At 41.1% G+C, this 20,667-nt stretch overlaps 1 long non-coding RNA gene across 1 annotated transcript in view; it reads left to right on the top strand.

Annotated features, from left to right (window-relative positions):
- The window catches only part of LOC132011526 (uncharacterized), a 63,306-nt gene that overhangs the window by 8,056 nt on the left and 34,583 nt on the right, over nt 1-20,667 (top strand). The window contains exons 4-5 of the long non-coding RNA XR_009402399.1: nt 1,179-1,284; nt 19,942-19,993. This is a non-coding gene — a long non-coding RNA (uncharacterized LOC132011526). The remainder of the gene's footprint in view (nt 1-1,178; nt 1,285-19,941; nt 19,994-20,667) is intronic.

The raw sequence follows: 20,667 nt of genomic DNA, 5'->3' as shown, positions 1-20,667 counted from the left end.
GATGACACTCCATACCCATAACCTGTGGCGGTTCAGTGCTGCTATAAACGCGACCATTCACATTCATTTTTATTTTTATTTATTTTTAAAATTTTTTTATTTTTTATAAACATATATTTTTATCCCCAAGGGTACAGATCTGTGAATCTCCAGGTTTACACACTTCACAGCACTCACCATAGCACATACCCTCCCCAATGTCCATTACTACACCCCCCCTCCTAACCCCCCTCCCGCCGGCAACCCTCAGTTTGTTTTGTGAGATTAAGAGTCACTTATGGTTTGTGTCCCTCCCAATCCCATCTTGTTTCATTTATTATTCTCTTACCCCCTGAACCCCCCATGTTGCATCTCCACTTCCTCATATCAGGGAGATCATATGATAGTTGTCTTTCTCCGATTGACTCTAGTTCCATCCACGTCGTCGCAAATGGCAAGATTTCATTTCTTTTGATGGCTGCATAGTATTCCATTGTGTATATATACCACATCTTCTTTATCCATTCATCTGTTGATGGACATCTAGGTTCTTTCCATAGTTTGGCTATTGTGGACATTGCTGCTATAAACATTCGGGTGCATGTGCCCCTTCGGATCACTACGTTTGTATCCTTAGGGTAAATACCCAGTAGTGCAATTGCTGGGTCGTAGGGTAGTTCACATTCATTTTTAAAAATGTTTTATATTTCTAGTCTTTCTCCTTTCTCTTTTCACATTATTCGTTTCTTCTTTCTTATCTTTTTTTCCCCCCCTGTCATTGCATCTTCTGTTCTGCCCTTACTTGTGGCCTGCCTGGGACCCTCATAAATGTTTTGCCTTCACTCAGAGGATGCGCAGAGAAGAGATTTTAGAACTTTGTCTTGGGTGAAATAGAATTACTTGTGATTCACAGCTGACCTAGGATTACACAGAAAGTTCTGCTGTTGAGGTGAGCCCAGTTTTGGTGTTACTAAATATTTTAACCAGGGGCCTTGGTTATGGAAAAGAGCAGACCTATTAAGTAACAGCTGAACAAATGTCTGAGCATGTCTCTGAGCGTGGATGTTCCTAGCACCTGTTGGTGAGTAACTACACTGCTCTTGGCAATGGAAATGTGACAAGAATCAAATAGAACTGATGTAGCTAATTTTTTCTTCTTCTTTTTCTCCACATGGCAATGGAAATGAACTACCACATAGTGATCGGTCCTGTCTTGGGCTGTTAACATTATGGAATCCCTGTTGAAATGCAAGCTGGACTGGTGGAAATCAGATTCCCATATTCTCTCATAAGCTGCTTGTGAAGGTAAACCCCATGCATTTTAAAATCACGTCTTCCCAGGGCTAGATGAGAAAATAAAAAGCTTTGGACCTATAACCAGAACCGATTATAGAGATGTCTGCATTGCCAAGGGTAGTCTCTCTTGTAGGAGAATCTTTCTCTCCTCTTTCCTGCTGGTCTTTTACATTCCAATCAGGAGTTTCCCAAATCTGCAGGCCAGTGGCTGGGTGGCATGGGCCGAGTACAAAACAGTATTGATGCAGTTCTCAACACAGCCTCGTTTAGGTGTCCACTATGCTAGTAGTAGCTCAGACTTCTTGGCCCTCTTAATGTTTTGTTTTTTGTTTTTTTTTTAAGATTTTATTTATTTATTTGACAGAGAGAAATCACAAGTAGATGGAGAGGCAGGCAGAGAGAGAGAGAGAGAGGGAAGCAGGCTCCCTGCTGAGCAGAGAGCCCAATGCGGGACTCGATCTCAGGACCCTGAGATCATGACCTGAGCCGAAGGCAGCAGCTTAACCCACTGAGCCACCCAGGCGCCCTGGTCTTTTTTTTTTAAAGTTTTTATTTATTTATTTGACAGAGAAATCACAAGTAGGCAGAGAGGCAGGCAGAGAGAGAGGAGGAAGCAGGCTCCCTGCTGAGCAGAGAGCCCGATGCGAGACTTGATCCCAGGACCCTGAGATCATGACCTGAGCCAAAGGCAGCGGCTTAACCCACTGAGCCACCCAGGCACCCACGCCCTCTTAATGTTTAATAGAATCCTGTTGTGTTTCTTCATATATTCTTCCATCACGTAAGACCAGTGTTTTAAAAACGGAGTTGAGAGGAGAATGGGTAAGTCTGTGAGCCTCCTATCACCCCCTCTCAAAACTGTCTTCAGCCACTCTGTTTTTCTTTCTTCCTTTCATACATTTGATTGTCACATAGACATTAAGTTACCAGGCCTCTTTCCTAGTTAACAAACTGAGTCAACCAGCCTAGAGTCAGGGTAGAGAGATGTTGAGGCATTCAGACTGTCAACTGTCAAACATGCTAACTTAATTGGTACCTAAGACCCCACAATACACCAAACCCATCCATTCTACTTCTGGAGGGAAAAGAATTTGATGATAAAGAAATTCTAGAGGAGTAAAATGGCAACCCAGAACAGCAGCGTCATGTTTATGCCTGAACAAAATGATCAAAAATAGAAAGACAATGATATTTGAGATGAGAAGTAACACATAAAGAAGTGCTTGCTGTATTTGAAACTCAAGGCACTATGGAGTCCCTCGTGCCCCAAACAAAAAAGCGTCTTTCTTGAAAACTGTGGAAATTCCAGCAATCTGTAGTTGTCACATATGCAGCAGGAAATTTATATCATTGCTAACTTTTCTGTGGCAGCCCAAGTTTTCAGTAATTAGCGGTACTGCACGTCTTTTTTACTTTTGGTGAATATCAAAATTTAATCCCTCTTAATAATTAAAGAAGGAGGCTATTAAGTACTTAGTCATGTAAAATGAAAGTCCCTGGCTTTGCATGGCATTTACTCTAAGAGTTGCAGAAAGAACTTGCATACTTTGATCTCTTTTCATGGTTGTTTATTCATGGTTCACGGTTTATTAGGAAGACTCCATGAGGCCACAACCATGCCCGGAAACATGCTGGCCTAAATGACTATGACAGCCTTACTTCTGGGCCTTCTCTGGTCTTATGGGTCTTATGTACTTGGACCTGTAAATTCTTCCATGTCTTTGAGTAACAATCTGGTTGTTAAATCACTTTACTGGCAGAAGTATAATAAATGGATGAAACCTTACCAGAGAGTATTTGGCAACACTTAAAGTATGCACTACCCCTTCACCCAGCAATTCCACTCCTAAAGAAATAATTATGAATGTGAACAAAGATGCATGTATAAGATGATTTTTATAGCATATTTTAAAATATTTTTTATATTAGGGAATTGTTCACAACATTAATTTTTATTTATTTATTTACTTGTACAATACTATTTTTTTAGGATCTTATTTATTTATTTGAGAGAGAGAGTGCACACAAGCATGAGCCGATGGCAGGGGCGGGTAGTGGAGTGTAGAGGGAGAGGGAGAAGTAGACTGTCTGCTGAGCAGAGATCCTGACGTGGGACTTAGTCCCAGGATCCTGGGATTATGATCTGAGCCAAAAGTAGATACTTAACCGACTGAGCCACCTAAGCACTCCTGCAACACTGATTTTTTAAAAAGTAGGGCATATAAATTATGTATGACCTAATCCTTTTCATCTAAAGATGTGTGTCTATTCGTAGAATATGGCTCAAAGTATATATAATACAGTGTTAATAGACATGATCTTTTTGTACTATTACAGCCTTTTCTCAAATGTCTATGATAAACATGCATTACTTCTATAATAATAAGAAAAGATGTTTAAAAAGATTGTTTTGGCCACAGTGGTTAGAAGAATATGAACGGGGACAATTGGATGAGAGGTTACAGCAGAGGTTCAGGCAAAAGACAATGCAAGGAAGAACTAGGGATATGGCAGTGGGATAGAGGAGGAAAGAGAAGGAAAAGCGGATTGGAGACCGATTCAGGAGTCCTATGAGAACTATAAACACATACCGTACCTTCAAGTCAGTAATAAAATTGATCTTTTGGGGCGCCTGGGTGGCTCAGTTGTTAAGCATCTGCCTTCGGCTCAGGTCATGATACCAGGGTCCTGGGATCGAGCCCCGTATCAGGTTCCTTGCTCAGAGGGGAGCCTGCTTCTCCCTCTCCCACTCCTTCTGCTTGTGTTCCCTCTCTCGCTGTGTCTCTCTCTGTCAAACAAATAAATAAAATCTTTAAAAAACAATAAAATTGGGGCACCTGGGTAGCTCAGTGGGTTAAAGCCTCTGCCTTGGGCTCAGGTCATGATCCCAGGGTCCTGGGATTGAGCCCCTCGGGATCTCTGCTCAGCAGGGAGCCTGCTGCTTCCTCCTCTCTCTCTGCCTGCCTCTCTGCCTACCTGTGATCTCTGTCAAATAAATAAATAAAATCTTAAAAAAAAAAACACAATAAAATCGATCCTTTAAAAGAGTCAACATGATTCATCCATATCCTCATAGTACCTTCAAATATGCATTTAAAGAAAACTCAGAGCCAACTGATTTAGTTTCCTAGGTTTTAGTTTCCTGGCTTATTCAGCTGAGTTAATGAGGGTCTAGGTGACAAAGAGAGTGTAAGAAGAGGACTACACTGTGGAGGGAGAGAATAAATTGTGGGGTGTGTTCAGTGTCTCTTACATAAGCCTTTTGTGTCCCACGCACAGCAAGGGATGTGGCAGGGTGCCAATTTCACTGGCCCCAGACCTTCCCAATAGGTGAGAAGGCTATCAGATGTTTGTCTTCTCAGAGCATGTGATGGACTTCTACATGACTCAGGTCTGTCAGGGTCATGGCTGACTCATGGAATGCTCATTTACCGTTAAGTGGCAGAATAAAAGAAACACATTTACGTTGGGTGGTAAGTGTAGATCTTAGCACAGATTTATAATTATTGGGTTTTCTTTTTTTTTAAATGTATTTATTAGAGAGAACAAGTGTGGGGAGGGGCAGAGAGAGAAAGAGAGAGAGAGAATCCTGAAGCAGACTCCACACTGAGCCCAGAAATGAAGGTGGGGCTTTCATCCCAGGACCCTGAGATTGTGATCTGAGCTGAAACCAAGAGCTTAACCAACTGAGCCACCCAGGTGCCCATAATTATTGGGTTTTCTAAAGCATGATGTAGCTTGGAGTCAGCAATGCCTAAACTCTTCTGGAAGGGATGAAGCAGCTTCAGTCTTGTGTCTGTTGGGCCAGCTTCTTTTGGGGTCCCAAACCAAAGCAATAGACATATCCATATCTTTTTATGTCTGTCATTGCTTATTTAGTTTTCCATCTGTCTTGCTCTGAAGCAGGGGGGGGGAAGAGAAGACAGAGGGAGATCGTGAGCTCTTTAGAGGAATAGTGCCAGATATTAAATCTATAAACAAAGTAGACTGAAGCAGAAAGAATGAGTCAGAGACAAGTAAGCATGAAAGCAGTATCACACTGGGAAAATGTCACCTGAAAGTGCTGATGGAATATTCCTGAAATATCTGTGATTGGTCCTTTAAGTCCCATTAGCACAATTTGGTTCCTGAACTGCTTGTGCCTCACTGCCCTGTTGAGTGCATTTTCACTGTTTCATCATATTGAGCCTTTAGATTCATTTATACAATGCAAGCTGATGACCCATGGTGAGATCGGCCTTTCCTCTTGTGATAATGATTCTGTCACACCAGGTTCCTGTTTCATTGGAGTGTAAATGGAGTTGTTCTGATTGATGGGGACCAAGCTGGAGTGAAATAAGGATTTTACTGGAGGGTGCCTTAGTCTTCCTGTGCAGTGCTCAGAGTACTTAAAACTAGGAGTCATCTGAGTGGCCTGCCTTGTCAGGATGAGTCTGTTATGGAAGTTACAAGTGGGCAGCCCCTGGGTCAGATGGATTTTATTTGGTCCACCCAGGGTTTGGAGTTAGTTGCCAACATTTCAAAATAGGGGTATTTTACACCCAGTTTTCCTACTCCTCTTTAATATGGGAAGATCTAGAAAGTTGAATCTGTACCCCTTCCTGGAAACCATTGGCTAATGCTGAGTACACTGCCTTTTAGTGGGGAAAGGAGCCCACTGCTGCACACATTTATGTTGGCCACCATAGTCATGTGTTCTGTGGTCTATGGGAAGGATGTGTAGGGGAGGAAAAACCTTTTTTCTTTACCTTCCTAGTGTTACTGGCTCAGGAATCAAACTGATAATGAATAGATTAACAAGAACAGAACCAGATTTATTTTTTTTAATTTAAATTTTTTAAATTTATTATTATTTTTTTTTATAAACATATAATGTATTTTTATCCCCAGGGGTATAGGTCTGTGAATCGCCAGGTTTACACACATCACTGGACTCACCATAGCACATACCCTCCCCAATGTCCATAACCCCACCGCCTTCTCCCGACCTCCCTCCCCCAGCAACCCTCAGTTTGCTCTGTGAGATTAAGAGTCACTTATGGTTTGTCTCCCTCCCAATCCTATCTTGTTTCATTTAATCTTCTCCGACCGCTTTAATCCCCTATGTTGCATCACCACTTCCTCATATCAGGGAGATCATGTGATAGTTGTCTTTCTCTGCTTGACTTATTTCACTAAGCATGATACCCTCTAGTTCCATCCACGTCATCGCAAATGGCAAGATTTCATTTCTTTTGATGGCTGCATAGTATTCCATTGTGTATATATACCACATCTTCTTTATCCATTCATCTGTTGATGAATATCTAGGTTCTTTCCATAGTTTGGCTATTGTAGACATTGCTGCTATAAACATTCAGGTGCACGTGTCCCTCTGGATCACTGTGTTTGTATCTTTAGGGTAAATACCCAGTAGTGCAATTGCTGGGTCATAGGGTAGTTCTATTTTCAACTTTTTGAGGAACCTCCATGCTGACAAAACCAGTTTTAATTATGCAGGTACACGACAGAGCTTCACAAAGAATCGAGACTCAACGAGGTATCCAGGGAATTGAGGTTTTTATACCATCTTAGGGTAGACAAAGGAATAAGGTTTTGGGGTTTGTGGATGGGGAGGCAAGTTATGGGAAGGCAGGAGGAGAAAACATAAAGATGGGATGTCTGGTTATGCAGATAAGAGTCTCACAGGTGATAAAATTGTCTTTCTTCCTGGTACAGAGATAACTTCACAAATGGAAATCTCCTCTCTAAATGTAAATTTCTTATATGAAAGGGGAACTTTATACTCCATTTTTAAGTGTTAAAGGGAAGCAATATAAGAGCTTTTCCTTCCTCTGTTGGTTCTCAGGTGACTTTAGCTCAAAATAATCCACATGCCAAAGAAATATATCTTGGGATCACATATCCTGGTACCCTTGAGAAGAAAACTAGCATTTACTGAGTTACCTTTATGTATGACATACATTGTATCTTGTAGTTTATATATATAATCTCATTTGACTATCCTCATAGTCAAGTAAGGTTTCAGCTTCAGTGCTATAGGGACCATGCCTGTGACAGGCTACCACAAATATGGCATTTTAGCATATTAAGTATTTTATCTTTTTTTTATTATTTTAAAAGTTTATTTATTTTTTACTAATCTCTGCACATAGCACGGGGCTCAAACCCAAGACCCTGAGATCAAGAATCACACACTTCGGGGCGCCTGGGTGGCTCAGTGGGTTAAGCCGCTGCCTTCGGCTCAGGTCATGATCTCAGGGTCCTGGGATCGAGTCCCGCATCGGGCTCTCTGCTCAGCAGGGAGCCTGCTTCCCTCTCTCTCTCTCTGCCTGCCTCTCCGTCTACTTGTGATTTCTCTCTGTCAAATAAAATAAAATAAAAATCTAAAAAAAAAAAAAAAAAAAAAAAAGAATCACACACTTCACTGAGCCAGCCAGGTGTCCCTGTCATATTGAATATTTTATTGATTTATTTATAAAATACATTTCTGGTTTTGTTTTTTGTTTTTTTGTTTTTCTGTCAGGGGGAGGGGTGGAGGGAGGGAAAGGGAGAGAAAGACTGTTTTTTTTTGAGAGAAAGACTCTTAAGCAGGCAATCTGGTTTCACCCCCGGCATGGAGCCTAATGTGGGGCTTGATGCCATGACCCTGAGATCATGACCTGAGCCAAGATCAGGAGTTAGACACTTAACTCACTGAGCCATTCAGGAGCCCCATATTGAATATTTTAAATTGAAGGAGTTTGAGAACACAGCAGAAGCATGAAGGTCATTCTGACCTCTGCTTACCCTTCTTCTCTAAAATAAGTCATAAAATCTTTGTCTGAGGGTTGCCTTTCCTATTCTTGGAGGAAAGGAGCCTTTTTTTTTTTTTTTTTTTAAGTTTTTGGGGAGGGAGCATCCTTATCTCTAAAGACTAAAGACAAAGGGATGCTGAGAAGAATGCTAACAAACAGGCCTTGCTAAGTTTCCTTCACACTCCCTAATCTGTCATATTCTTCCATCTCTGTCTATTCTTCATCAAACCTAGCGTAAATACCCTCAGTTTTGGAGGATTTTTTTGCATCTTCATTTCTTTAGGAGGGTTCCTTTGTCATGTAAAACTTATATAAATTTGTATGCTTTTTTCCCCCGTTAGTAAGTTTTTGTCAGTTTAATTTTCAGACCCAGCCAGGTACCCTAAGAGGGGTGAGAAAAAATTTTTCCTCTCCTATACCTGCTTCTTTCACCACTAGGAGAGTCCCAGAACATTATATAGTCAAAGCTATGGTAGGAGCTCCAAAGTATTCATTGGATGAATGAATGTGCACATGAATGCATAAATAAATGAATGAGGTTTTTTTTTTAAATTAATTAATTATTTATTTATTTGACAGACAGAGATCACAAGTAGGCAGAGAGGCAGGCAGAGAGAGAGAGAGAGGAGGAAGCGGGCTCTCCGCGGAGCGGACAGCCTGATGTGGGGCTCGATCTCAGAACCCTGGGATCATGACCTGAGCTAAAGGCAGAGGCTTTAACCCACTGAGACACCCAGGCGCCCCAATGAATGAGTTTTTTAATCCCATTTTTGTAGATGAGAAAATCAAGGCCCTTACTTTTAAGTAACTTGCTTAGAATCATGTGATCAGTAGAGGTTACAGGTGGGATTCAAATATGAGACTGTGTGACTTCAGAGGTCCAGTGTGAAGGAAAAGGGAAAAGACACGGGTCATTTCAGAGCCAAGTGCACAGTAGGCATGTTATAAGTACTTCCTGAATTGGTTGGCACTGCTTAAATGTATGTTCATGAGTACAAGCAGCCAGAAGATTACAAGTGTGGTTTTTGGTTTATGAAATTTGTTTAAAACCTACTGGTGTCTGGGTGCCTTGGGCCTGGGGATTTCTCAATAGGCTCTGTAGTAAAAGGTACTATTAGCATATAGGAAGAAGGGCATAGTATTTCTGTTCCCAGTTGACTTGTGCCTCACAAATGTGAAATTCCAAAGCTCATCCTCCTTGCATATCTAAAGAGCTTTCTCCGGGGCTTATTTCCTTAAACTAACTGCTGATGGTGCTTGGCTACCACCAGAGTCCAGAGCTGTGCTCAGGAATGAATATAATTCAGTGGTCCTTTGTGAGGCTGTTATTAGGAGGACCTAAAACTGGCTTAGAAAGCATATTATTCAAAATGAAGCCTTTTACAAAGAGAATGGCGTAGCTGAGGGAAATTGGGAAATGGGTAAGAGGGTACCCTTGTGGCTTAGTTTCCAGCTCTGTGCTGATGATTCCCATATTGATTTATAATTTTTTTCCAAATTGATTGATAATCTCTCACACAAGTTTCATAATTTCAGAAACTGCTAGATATTTCTTACAGACTTTTGTCTACCATGACTGCAAACATAACATATTGAAAACTTTCCTTGCAACTTTCTCCATCAGTGGCTCTTTATTCTTTTGCTTACCAACTCCAGACTTTGGAGCTCTCTACTACTCTTTTCTATTTATAATTCATATATGCACATACTTTTCCATAAAAGGTCTTATTTCCTTTCTCCCCTGTCCCCCATTCCCACCCAAGAGCAAGCCTCTGTCTATCCTCAGATCTTGATTGCTAAAGTAGCTTTCTTGCTAAAGTAGCTTCTCTCTGCCTCCAGGATCTCTTTCCTTTTATATCACTGCATATTACAGCCAAATTTATCTCACTAAAATTCTGTTTTCATGTCCCCTTTTAGGTTCCAAATCTATATTATCTTCTCATGGCTTGGACTAGCTTTTCCCAAAGTTTTTTATATGAAGCTTTTGTTCCACAGGAAATTAATAGGCTTTAAGTAAAAAACAGATTGTGTGATCAAATGTCAGAGATATGCTAGGTTGACAGCGTTATAAACCATTTCTTTCCTACAGGATGATTCATAGCTTTCATATGTTTATATGCCTTAGAATGCAGTGTTTTCTGAGACACATTTTCACAGAACCTTTTTTTGTAGAGTGTTTCATTGGTCTAGGTCTACATGTACCACATTTTGGAAACACTGTTCCACAGATTCAAGTTCATACTCTATATGATGGTTAATTTTATGTGTTAATTTGAGTGGGCCATGGAATTGTTAACCTTCAAAATCACATAGACAGTTATTTTACAAAAAAATAAATAGCAAAAAATTGTAATCAGGGACAAGCAAATTATATCAGAATCATAGGCAAGACTGCTGAATAAAGGAGAGAAGTCTTTTCTATAGGGGAAAGTGGGAAGTTGGGAGTGCTATTATAAACAAAGTGTCCATTAGGGTAAACTGGGCACTAGAAGTATAGTGGCTTTTTATTGGTTGAGTTGTGACTGCTTCTCATTGGCTTGGCTGTTGCCAGGGGAGGAGGAGAGTCTTTCTTCCTCCTGCTGGGATGATAAAGTAGTGTCCACTTAAAATGTCCCTCTCTTCCCGTTAAGTCTGCAACTGACACAGAGTGGTAAGGTGTGAGAGCTCCCCCTGGTGGCCTTCCCACTCCATTCTAGAGAGGTTTCCCCTTATTACTTCACAAGGCGTCCAGGTATTTGGTCAACTATTATTCTGAATCTTTCTGTAGGGGTGTTTTTGTATGAGAGTAACATTTAAATCCACAGATTGAGTAAAGCAGGTTGCCCTCCTTAATGTGGGGGGGGGGGGGGCATCATCCAATCAGTTGAAGGTATGAATAGAACAAAAAGTCTCATCCTCCTGTGAGTACAAGAGAATTTCTCCTGCCTTCAAACGGGGATATCAACTTTTTCCTATCTTCAGACTCAGACTGAAACTAGCAGACTGCAATTACACTATCAGTTCTTTTGGCTCTCTAGCTTCTGACTTACCCTGTTGATCTTGTGATTTCTCAGCTTCCAAATCACATGAGCCACTTCCTTATATTTCTTCATATAGGCTCCACATTCTATTGGTTTTAATTCTCTGGAGAAACCTGACTTAAGATCAGTCTTCTGTTACACCTGTTTATCTCTTTCCATTTCCCAGCACATACCTCTGCTCAAGGTAAACTGCTTTTCTCATTATTTCTACATGGCCCTTGCAGAATTCACCTCCAACCTTTGTCCAAAGTGTTTCTTTTGCTTAGATATTTTTGCAAATATCTCCTTTTTCCTATTTGTTCATGTTCTAGTTCTACCCATTTCCCTCTCTCTTTCTCTCTCTATTCCTCCCTTCTTCCCTTTCTTTTCTTTACTTTTTTTTTTTTTTAAGATTTTATGTATTCGACAGAGAAAGACACAATGAGAGGGGGAACACAAGCAGGAGGAGTGGGAGAGGGAGAAGCAGGCTTCCCACTGAGCAGAGAGCCGGACGCAGGGCTCAATCCCATGACCCTGGGATTGTGACCTGAGCTGAAGGCAGATGCTTAACAACCAAGCCACCCAGGTGCCCCAGCTAACATTTTCTTTTTTTTTAAGAAAATAAATTTCCCAAAGACAAGTCCTGCAAAGCATTGAATTGCATTCATTACTAAGCATTGTGCTCTGTGGGAAGTGACTGGAATGTTAATCTGCTAGAAATTCAAGGAAGGAAGACCTGGAGGAAGTTCCCATTATGAGAGTAGATTTTAAAAAGTGAGACTCTTTCCCAGTCTTCTAATTCCCCAGTGCTTTCCGGTAGAGACATCTATAGTTACCAGTTTCTTTTCTCTCTTGTTTCAAGGCCCAATTCCCATGATTGCAAATTAGAGCCACTTGCAGAGCATTTAAGACTCTTGAGGGTCCAGCTCAGACTGCTTACATCAGAATCTCTAGGTTGGGGGGCACCCGGGGGGCTCAGTGGGTTAAGCCTCTGCCTTCGGCTCAGGTCATGATCTCAGGGTCATGGGATGGAGCCCCACATCGGGCTCTCTGCTCAGCGGGGAGCCTGCTTCCCCCTCTCTCTCTGCCTGCCTCTCTGCCTACTTGTGATCTCTCTCTGTCTATCAAATAAATAAATAAATAAAAATCTTAAAAAAAAAAAAAAAAAAAAAGAATCTCTAGGTTGGGACCCAGGCATCAGTATTTTGTAAAGTTCTCCTGACTCTGGCACACAGGAAGAACTGAGAACTAGTGTCAAGTCTTCTTCTTCTTCAAGTTAAAAAAATTTTTTTATTTAAGTAATCTCTACACCCAGCGTGGGGCTCAAGCTCACAACCCCAAGACCAAAAGTAACGTGCTCTTCCAGCTGAGCCAGCCAGGTACCCCCTCCAGGGTGAAATCTTCTTGATCAGAAGGCACTGCGCCCATGGCCCTTTTGGTATGTGCCACGCAGTCTGGCTTGTTGTTATCTCGTCTTCTTAAAAATGGGAGTCTGGCTTGCCTGGTGGTGCTCAAGGAGGAGAATTTCTCTAGTTCTTAAAGTTAGTCTTTATATCCCTCCCACCCTTTCCCTTCTCAGGTCTGTGTGGAAAGCAGTAGTTCTCTCTAGTAAGCATGAGACTCACCTGGAGCTCCCACTCCTAGAGTGTCTGAATCAGTAGGTCTGGTAGGGTAAAGAATCTGCATTTCTAACAAATTCTCAGGTGATGGGCGCCTAGGGTGGCTCAGTTGGTTAAGTGACTGCCTTCGGCTCGGGTCATGATCCTGGAGTCCCAGGATCGAGTCCCGCATAGGGCTATCTGCTTCTCCCTCTGACCCTCCCCCTTCTCATGCTCTCGCTCTCTCTCTCTCAAATAAATAAATAAAATCTTAAAAAAAAAATTCTCAGGTGATGCTGACCCTATTAATCTGTGAACCACATCTTGAGAACCATTGACCAAGAGATCAGACTAAGAAAGAGAGCACAGGTATGCCTGCTATAGCCCTTTGGGCCTAAGGAAAACCCAAAAGACTGGACACAGGAGTAAAGGCTGGCTAAAAACACTACTTCACAGGGAGAGTCCCAATTGTAGGCCCCAAATCCAATCCATAAATACATTTTGTAGGCTCATACAATATTTTCTGTTAATAAAAATAGTTAATATTTAAAAATCAGGGATTTACACATACACACACACACAAATATATCAATTTTTCGGGAATAGTAGGTTGGTGCCAAGGGATCCAATTTTCTATGTGACAACATTCAACTTTAACCAACGAGGAGTAGCTGTTTTGCTCTTCCAAATGAACCCAGCCCCCAGCTAACCTTACAACTGAATATTAGCCATATTAGTGAGCCCAGTCAAAACAGCAGCAGAGGGGGTGCCTGGGTGGCTCAGTGGGTTGAGCCACTGCCTTCAGCTCAGGTCATGATCCCAGAGTCCTGGGATCGAGTCCCGCATCGGGCTCTCTGCTCAGTAGGGAGCCTGCTTCCTCCTCTTTCTCTCTGCCTGCCTCTCTGCCTACATGTAATCTCTCTCTGTCAAATAAATAAATAAAATCTTTAACAAAAAAAAAAAAAAAACAGCAGCAGAAAAAATACCCATCAAACCCATAAAACAGTGAAAAGTAATACACTGTTGGTTTAAGTCACTAAGTTGTAGGGTGATTTGTTATACAGCAAGAGCTAACTGATACAACAATTGGCAGAATTTCCAAAGGCCTGCTTCACTCAGTTATGTTACCTCCCAGGCTCTATAGGCAAGTGAATTTCCAGCCTGGGCCTTACCCTGCAGAGGACTAAGACAGACTGGTAAGCCTTTTATACATCTGTTATGCCAACAACCTCATAAGGTCAGCTTGTATTAAAGTCCATTTTGCAGATTAGGAAATTGAGGACTAGCAAGCTAAGAGACATCCCTAAAGACACATAGTAACAGCAGGGTGAGAACCCATCACTTTGTACTTTTGTTTCAGTGCTTTCCCCCTTTTCCATCTGGGCAATCGGCTGTTAGTCTCTCTAGGCCAATAGACCTGACAGTCACCAAAACCAAACTCTGTAAGTTAACAGGGCATGATGTTTTCAAGAAGGAAAGCCCTCTAGGTAATCTTTATTTATTGAGAAAGTTGTCTGTGAAGGGCTTACTATAGTGACCACTACACAGAAGGGCCTTAATGAGAGATACTTGTTATTATATACCCTGTTTCTGTAGCATCCTCTAATGCACTTTTCCTTTCTTCCCTACTCACCAGACTCCTGGCTGGAAAATTTCATCTCTCCTCTAAGATCTGGTACACTTTCTGTGTATCTCTGTTACCACACATAATCACACTATATTATATTTTTGATGTGTCTCTCTATTCCCTCTGGTGTTGGGTGCTTTCATTTTGGGGATTATGGACTTCCTTTTTTTTATTTTCACAGGACCTGGCCCAAGATAGGCACTAAATAAATACTGATCAAATGGAAATGCAATTAAATTGCAGAGTTGGAAGATACATTTGGTCATAGTCCAGTTTGACTCCCATAGTAATCATTTTGCAAAAACAAGTATTATTAATATTGTTGTTATACTCATATTAAAAATAAAGAAACAGAATCTCAGTATACTAAGAATTTCTTTCCAGTTGGTGATACTCAGGTGATACTTGTTAGGTTTTCTTAACAAATTATTGTTATTAGGTTATTTTTTGTTTTTCTTTATAATTTTTCTTTTTCTTTTTTTTTAAAAGATTTTATTTATTTATTTGACAGTGAGAGACACAGTGAGAGAGGAAACACCAGCAGGGGGATTAGGAGATGGAGAAGCAGGCTCTCCACTGAGCAGGGAGCCTGATACGGGGCTCAATCCCAGGACTCTGGAATCATGACTTGAGCTGAAGGCAGACACTTCATGATTGAGCCATCCATGGGCGCCTGTAATTTTTCTTTCTAAAGGTTTCTCCTTTGGGGGCCTGGGTAGCTCAGTTAAGAGTCCGATTCTTGATTTCAGCTCAGGTCATGATCTTGGGGTCTTGAGATAGAGCTCTGTATTGGGCTGCATGCTGAGGACAGAGTATGTTTGAGATTCTCTCTCTCTCTCTCTCCTTTGCCCCTCCCCTTGCTTGTGCATGCACACTCTCTCTAATTAAATAAATAATTAACATCCCTTGATGGTGGAACCTAAGCTTTAGCTTAGGTCTCTATTCCCAGTATGAGGTGTGGCAGGTCGTAGACATTTAGCAATTGCTGACTTGAATTTAATTTCTACTTCTGTGTTAGAAGCTATGTCTGGTACCTCTCTAAGGAAATGCTTGAAAGAGCCATTTAAAATTTGCTTATGATTAAGTCCTACTTTCACTCAGTCTGAATATTAACCAAACAGTCTCACTCTTTTATCACAGATTGGATGCCTGGAGAGAGAGACAGAGACAGACAGACAGACAGACACACACACACACACACTCCCCACACCCCTTGCACACACTCAGACCGATCGACCTGTATCTTTGAGAAGAGAAGGACATGGAAAATTGCAGGGTAACCAGACCCTCTTTGAGAGAGAATTCTTTCTTTGTGCCAACACCAGAGAAATGTGGGACTGTCATGTGAGGAGCAGTTACACTCTTTGTGTATCAGGTAAGGCAGAAAAGAGAAGAAAAGGTTCAAGGAAAGGGGGAATTAGAAGGGGCCAAGTGATTGAAATCAACAAAGGGACTGCCAAGAAATTTGAGAAACGAAGAGGAAGGAAAGACTGAGAGGGCGTTTTGTCAGTAGCATTTAAAAGAGGGCAAGGAATGCAAAGTGACCCACTGTGAAGGAGCCACAAGATACCATCTGTATTCTTTTCCCTCTGAGGCGCTTTCTTCTGAAAAGGATTGTCATCATCAAACCCCAGACAGCAGTGCACTCTTTAGTGGGTGATGTTGCTTTTAAAACGTGGACTATAATTTTATTTTAGGAGTTGAATTAATCTGCAGCAGCATCCTGGTATTTCGTAAAACGAAAATATGCTGAGTTGTCCTGTCAAGAGAGGCAATAATCAGGAGGCTAGGGTTTTTCCTATTATCATGGTTGCTGATTTTGACAGGGAGTTACCTACGTGCCAGGAACATTTCTTGGTGTTAGCCGTGGGTTCCATGTCATGTTTTGATCTAATATGATTTTCTGGTCTAGAGCCATTTGTGTTTGAATGAAAATGATGGCTGTGGTAACAATTTTTCATATTCTCCTTGGAGCAAGTTCCTTTTGCTCTCAAGTCTGTTATTACTGAAGAAGCATTTAGTCGTAGGTAAATGACCCTTGTCTTCTATCTTTAATCGAAACTCCACTGTTAATATGTTTCATGACTCACTAAATCTTGGAAGGAAAACCTAATGTGCTATAAAAGCAAAGGAAAACAATTAATTGATTTCAGCATACATTTTTTTCTATGCAACTGAGCCAGCTGTCCCTTAAAGTGGAGTGCATATGAATAGCTAGATGTGTGCATGTGCATGTCTATGATTGTATTTCATTGCTTTTCACATAGAAGGAGCTCTCTCTCTCTCTCTCTCTTTTTTTAAAGATTTTATTTATTTATTTGACAGACAGAGATCACAAGTAGGCAGAGAGGCAGGCAGAGAGAGAGGAGGAAGCAGGCTCCCTGCTGAGCAGAGAGCCCGATGCGGGGCTCAATCCCAGGACCCTGGGATCATGACCTGAGCCGAAGGCAGAGGCTTAACCCACTGAGCCACCCAGGCACCCAAGATCAGCTCAGTTTTGAGGAATGCAGACTCTACCTCTTACAAGAAGGAGCCTCAAAATATTGTGATCAAAATTTTCACTTTATCACATTCCTAGTTATCTAGAAGAGAATTATCAGGATATTTGGGGCTGGGTCATATTTGGGTTTTGAGACTTAGATTGTTGTCAACTGAGCCAGCTGTTTCCAAAGTGTAGTACATACAGAAACAGCTGGGGTGTGCATGTATGCTTCTAAAATTGTATTCCAGAGTCAATCCACATCATTTTAGTTGGGCAAATTGCTTCAAGTTTCATTTCTTCATCTTTAAAATGGGAATAGTAACAGTGCCTCTTTGTGGCACTGGGAGGAGTCAGCGAGAGAGATAATATATAAGAAGTGCTTTGTACAGTTCCAGGCACATGGTAGGTGTTCAAATGAATTATAGCTTATTTTATTTTTAAATTTTCTTAGTTTAAATCCTTAGCTATTTTTGTTTGTTTTACAAGTAATTCACACAGCATGAAAATCAGAAAACAGAGAGAAGCAGAAAGAGAAAAAATAGTTCATATTACCCAGGATTTACCACAGAGTTAGGCACTATCAGTCTTTTGGTGAAATCCATTTGGATCCTAGGCTTTCTTCCAATGCATATGTACATAAGAATAAGTGTGTGATAGAAAGATAGACAGACACACCCACACACCCATACACACAGAAATATTTGTTTGTATTTTTTAAAATTTTCTTTTTAAGATTTTATTTATTTAAGAGAGGGAAAGAGAGCTCAAGCAGGGGGAGAGGTGGGAGGGAGAAGGAGGTTCCCCACTGAGCAGAGAGCCCAATGAGGGACTCCATCCCTGGACACTGGGATCATGGCCTGAGCAGAAGGCAGACGCTTAACCAGCTGAGCCACCCAGGCGCCCTTGTGTGTATTTTTAGATATATACACAAAAGTTTAACAGCCAGAGAAGTGGGCGCCTGGGTGGCTCAGTGGGTTAAGCCTCTGCTTCTGGCTCAGGTCATGGTCTCAGGGTCCTGGGATCGAGCCCCACATTGTGCGCTCTGCTCAGTGGGGATCCTGCTTCCCCCTCTCTCTCTCTGCCTACTTGTGATCTCTGTCTGTCAAATAAATAAATAAATCTTTAAAAAAAAAAAGCCAGAGAAGTACTTATTACTTTTTATTATTTATAACCTCCTCATTCTAGCATTTGTGTAGGACAGTGTCAGTTACTCAGTGTTAAGTAGTACCCGACTCACAACCTCCCATTTTAGTTTTCTCTGGATCCTAGGTATTAAGGCAAGAGGTCATACCTATACCTATTACCAAATCTGAATTTCTCAGAGTGAATCTAGGAAATAGCAGGCTCCTGAGATGGTCTGAGAAAAAAAAAGGTCTGCGGTCAAATAAGTTGGGGAAATGTTGTATAGTTTCTCTTTCAGTCTTTTTAAGAATCACACTCACTTTTAAAAAAGATTTAAAATTTTTTTCATTCTTAATTAATTTTTTAAAAAATTTATTTATTTGACACAGAGAGAGAGATCACAAGTAGACAGAGAGGCAGGCAGAGAGAGAGGAGGGAAGCAGGCTCCCTGCTGAGCAGAGAGCCCAATGTGGGGCTCCATCCCAGGACCCTGGGATCATGACCTGAGCTGAAGGCAGAGGCTTTAACCTGCTGAGCCACCCAGGTGCCCCATCTTTAAGTAATCTTTCCACCCCACACAGGGCCTACACTCACAACCCCTAGTCGCATGCTCCACTGACTGAACCAGCCAGGCGCCCTTAATTTTTTTTTAATTTTTTTTATTTAAGCAAACTCTGTGCCCAACATGGGGCTTGAACTGATGACCCCAAGATCAAGAGCCATACACTCCAATGACTGAGCCAGCCAGGTGCCCCCACAGATACTAATTTGTGATTAAATAAGTATTCAATTAATTAGTACCTATTAGGGGCGCCTGGGTGGCTCAGTGGGTTAAGCCGCTGCCTTCGGCTCAGGTCATGATCTCAGGGTCCTGGGATCGAGCCCCACATCGGGCTGTCTGCTCAGCAGGGAGCCTGCTTCCCTTCCTCTCTCTCTGCCTGCCTCTCTGCCTACTTGTGATCTCTCGCTGTCAAATAAATAAATAAAATCTTTAAAAAAAAATTAGTACCTATTAAATTAAACATGATTAAAACATGTTAAAGGCTCTGAGAAGTCGTGTTGTGAAGCATCCTATTTTGCTTTAGCTTCAAATTTCCCACATTTATGTGAACTCTTCTTTTAACTTTATTTTTAAAAATAATATACAGTAAAAATTAACATTTTTTAAAATGTACACTTCAATGAAATTTTGTGCATGGATTTGTGTAACCACGACGACATTCAGAGTTCAGAATAGTTTTATTATACCCCAGGACTCACTTGTGTCCCCCTTTATAGTCACATCCCCTACTTCTGTAACCCCTGGCAACCACTGACCTGTTCTCCACCCATAAATTGTCTTTTTGCCATTTCTCTTTTATAGAAATATCATATAGATGACATTACATACCATGTAGCCCTTGAGACTGGATTCTTTTTTTTTAGGTAATACCTTTAAGACTCATCCATGTTATTGCATGTATCAGTTATTAGGGTGTGTGTGTGTGTGTGTGTGTGTGTTTAGGTCTTAATGCTGAGTAGTATTCCGTGATATGGAATATCAGGGAATATACCACAATTTATTTATATCGTTGAAACATATTCAGGTTTCTTCCAGTCTTTGGTGATTTTGAATAGATCTGCTGTAAACATTTATGTATAGGTTTTTGTGTAAATATAAATTTTCACTTCTCTAAAGTAAATACCCAGGAATGGGATTGCTAGGTCACTTGGTAAATGTATGTAAGCAAACTCTTTTTATTTGTGTAATACCTATTAAGATCTTACATAACTAGTATGTCCTAGAACATATAACATCCTGTAGACCTAGTATTTCATTGGATGCACTTTGGAGAAAAAAGCTTTAGGAAGGTCTTGAATGCTGTGACTTTTTGCTGTTTTTGAAAGTCAAATGGACCTGAAATACATTCCACACACCCAAAGTTTGCTTAGACTTAGCCAGGACTCCCAATATACTCCCATTTGTTAAGGATCTACTGCCAGACATTTGTATCACAGGCTCATTTAATCTAATCCTGACAATAATCGCATGATTTTGCAGGTGAGGAAACAGGCGCAGGAAGGCTAACAATTTACCCAAGTTCCCATGGCTGGTAAGTAGCCAGGATTGGAATCCTTGAATCTTATTGTCAAGTCCAGGCTTTTTCTGCTTTCCTCTCTACCTGTCTTTTTCTTCCTTTCTCTCTTTGAACATTGTTTTCTGTGTCTCTTTTCTGTAGTTAATTGTCTTTGACCACAGTTGGCAAATAAAAAACACAGTTGCTATCACTTCCCACTTAATGGCAGATACCAATGATTTAATTTCAACTCCCCTTTCTTGCTCAGCTCTTTCTCCAGACAACTATCCATGGATTGGAGTTAGCACTTGAGCTAATAACCATCTGCTATTTTGTTCTTGTACTTTGTATTAGTTAGCTATTGCTGTGTAACAATCTTGAAACAGTGTGGCTTAAAAACAGTAACTATCACTTGTGATCTTTCACAATTTCTATAGGCTAAGAATTCAGATAGGGTGCTGCAGAAGGACAGGCCCTCTTCTGCCATGCCTGGGGCTTATTTGGTTGGAAGACATGAACCATGTTGGGGGAATTTGTTCCTCAAAAGGATGAGTTGGGCTTGGTTTTCAGAAGAGGACATGCCTTACAAAGATAACAGATGTTTCCTGTGCACAGTGAGATGCCTTTGACCCTGAGGATATTCTCTCATCTCTGCTCCTCCATTCTTGTCGTGGCTTTTTGCTCAGCTACATCCTGTTACACTCATGTTC

This window comes from Mustela nigripes, chromosome 2, assembly GCF_022355385.1.
Source record: "Mustela nigripes isolate SB6536 chromosome 2, MUSNIG.SB6536, whole genome shotgun sequence".
Classification (NCBI taxonomy): Eukaryota; Metazoa; Chordata; class Mammalia; order Carnivora; family Mustelidae; genus Mustela; species Mustela nigripes.
The sequence above is the reverse complement of the archived record's forward strand: the minus strand, read 5'-3'. Positions and strand labels throughout refer to the sequence as shown.